Source organism: Lissotriton helveticus, chromosome 1_2, assembly GCF_964261635.1.
Source record: "Lissotriton helveticus chromosome 1_2, aLisHel1.1, whole genome shotgun sequence".
NCBI classification, from domain to species: Eukaryota; Metazoa; Chordata; class Amphibia; order Caudata; family Salamandridae; genus Lissotriton; species Lissotriton helveticus.
The window spans coordinates 323,184,469-323,187,331 of NC_136058.1; the positions used below are offsets into that span (position 1 = coordinate 323,184,469).

General features: G+C 47.3%; 2 non-coding genes across 2 annotated transcripts; both read left to right on the top strand.

The window, feature by feature from the left end:
* The first annotated feature begins 491 nt into the window (after positions 1–491).
* On the top strand, positions 492–564 carry TRNAF-GAA (transfer RNA phenylalanine (anticodon GAA)). Its single transcript has one exon. It is a non-coding gene; the product is annotated as a tRNA-Phe (tRNA).
* Positions 565–853: 289 nt separating this feature from the next.
* TRNAY-GUA (transfer RNA tyrosine (anticodon GUA)) lies at positions 854–940 on the top strand. Its single transcript is given in 2 exon segments — positions 854–890; positions 905–940. It is a non-coding gene; the product is annotated as a tRNA-Tyr (tRNA).
* Positions 941–2,863: the final 1,923 nt, after the last annotated feature.

Here is a 2,863-nt window from a genome sequence, read left to right on the forward strand (position 1 = left end):
GTCGAATTTACCACATCACAACAAAGCCTGCAACTTTTTGATACAAAGAATGGTTGTGCTAGACTTGTCGGGCATCTGTTGTGGGACTCTTTGTATCTGTCCTAAAAGATTGGGTGCTTTGATGCTCTGCATGTAGCAGTAGCGTAACAAAGGCCTCCGCAGGCCCCCGCAGTGCGTTTAGGCCCCTGCGCTACAGGGGTCCCTCTCAGCACAGTCCCCTGGCCTGTCCGCTCCTGAGTGGGTCCAGAGGGGGCCCCCTCAATATGCTTTGCAGGGGGGCCCCCTCAACTTTCGTTACGCCACTGCGTGTCTGGTCTTCAGTGCTGGGGGGGGGGAGCAGCGACCCCCAGCGAGGGTTCTGTCAGTGTGAGGGTGAAAGTGAGGAGAGACCTGGACGCCTGGTTATAAGACCTGTGAACTCACCAATAATGCAGAAAATACACCTCTCCTGTAACTGGACCCGGAGCAGTCACAGGATAGTACCAGGAGCCGCCGAAATAGCTCAGTTGGGAGAGCGTTAGACTGAAGATCTAAAGGTCCCTGGTTCGATCCCGGGTTTCGGCAGATACCTTTTATTTGGAACATTATAATCAGTGCTGCATTAGTAATCTTTAAAACTTGTTAAAAGAAAACTGCTGTAGCAACTTCAATCTTTATTTGTTGCACGCTCCAGCTTCTTTCTTCCTTCCCCCTCACTTCTTAGTAACATCCTCTTTCACTCATTCCATATTTTGGTTATTGACACACGTTTCTTGCAATCCAACTCAGCGTCAGTCTCACAATTTAGGCAATAATCCCCCAGAGTCTGGATCCCTGTTCTCATGACATATAGTTTCGTTATATCCCAGCCGAGCCTTCGATAGCTCAGTTGGTAGAGCGGAGGACTGTAGTGGGAGTGTCTGTTATCCTTAGGTCGCTGGTTCAAATCCGGCTCGAAGGATTTTTGCAAACTCGACATTTTTTTCCCCTCTGCTTCACAATAGAAAGCGCCTCTGTCACTCTCACACACCTGGGCTTTTCCTGCCTCCTCTCTTCATCTTTACGAACCCAGCTCTCTCATCCGGCTCTTCACCCTCCCCATCCCTCTGTGCAGTCCCCCCCATCATCAGACAGAGGGGGGGGGGGGGGGGGGGGGGCTGGGCTGAAGAGCCAGGCCGGGGCCCCGTCTGTAGCAGCCCTGGGAGCTGGTTGTGGTGACTCTGGCAGCAGGTGATGCTGCTGAGAGCGCCTGCTGGGAGGTGAGAGGGGTGAGAGGGAGGAGAGTGTGTGTTTTGTGTGTGTTTTTGTTGAGCATGTGGCCCCTGTGTTGTTGTCTAGGAGCTGGAAAATAAAAAAAAACATCAGTCACAGACAGAAGGTTGCGGGTTGCAGAGCACGATGAGGAGCTGCTTGGCAAGGACTGATATACTGAATCCTCGTTAGTATAGTGGTCAGTATCCCCGCCTGTCACGCGGGTGACCGGGGAGGATGTTTTCCCCCCCCCCCCAATACTCAATCTACATTTTTAAAGTATGACGATTGAACATCTATTTTACATGTAATCTATAAGGTGTCAATCTATTGAGTACTGACGCTTTTCATTAATGACCTTCTCTCGACTCAGTAAAATATTTACTAATACAATCACATACCTTTTTAAAATCGATCACGAGCAATTTTTAAGTAAGACACTTTTGGGGAAGGATTTCAGCCTTTTCATTTTAAGCTTCTTTGTACATACTTGAAAAACAGAAACTTGGAAAACAAGGGTTATTATTTACATACACAGTACCATATAATGAATACAACGTATTTAAACTAGTGTTTTTTCACGCTAAATAAATCAAATGATGGGGTGGGCTCTGACTGAGTGTTTAATATGAAGGCAAAACTTTTTTATCTTTATAAACTTAATGGTTCACAATTTACAGGCATATTGTGAAAACGAAAGTACCAATCCACAGCAAACCCCTGGATTCCAACTGGATAAAGTGCTGGTGCTCAGATCTGGGAAGCTTGAGAGCTTTGTCCAGCACTTGGGCGAGCCTCAGGGGTCTCCGAGAAGGTCTGCTGCCCTCCTGCCGGGGTCCCCGAGTAGGTCTGCTACCCTCCTGCTGGGGGTCCCTGAGAAGATGTGCTGGCCTCCTGCAAGGGGTCCCTCAATGTGCTGCCTCCTGGCAGTGAATTACAGTGCATTTCGTTTTACACTATGGAAGGGCTATCTGTCTCATGGGGTGTAATGGGAGTTTATTTATAACATCTTATAAATATAACTTCCCATTGGGACCAGATAGGAAAATAAAGTTTAGTATGCCTAAACTCAGAATCTAAAGATGCATCTTTTAGTAAAGTTGATTTTTACATTCTCTTTCAAAATACCACTTTTAGAAAGTAGGTACTTTCTTGCTTAGCCGTCCCGTGTGCCTCTGTTAGGATGTGTATTGACTGGCTTTGGAGTGACAGGGGCTGGTCAGGTGAATTCTCTCAAACGGCCACGGGGGGTGTGATGTATGCCCTGCCTTTCCTGAATGGGTCAGGGCTGGGCTGAATAGACCTGGGCTGCATTCAGAGTAGTGGGAGGAGTTTTCATTAGTACCTGAATTGGTATATGCATTTAGAGTGGTGAGAGGAGATTTCCCTTGACCCTGAATAGGCCTGGTCTGCCTTGGACAATGCTGTGTCCAACTCCTACTGGGAAGCTGGGCCAGAGAACAGAACTGGTTTTGGCTGAGCACAAACACTCTGCCTCTAGAAAAAAAATGATTTTGGTATATAAATATTGACCCTTTTCTGCTGAACTAAGGAACTGTCACCTCCAAGGACCCACAAAACACACGGGACACAGGTAGGAGATTATGTTTCTTTATTATTATCTCTACATCGC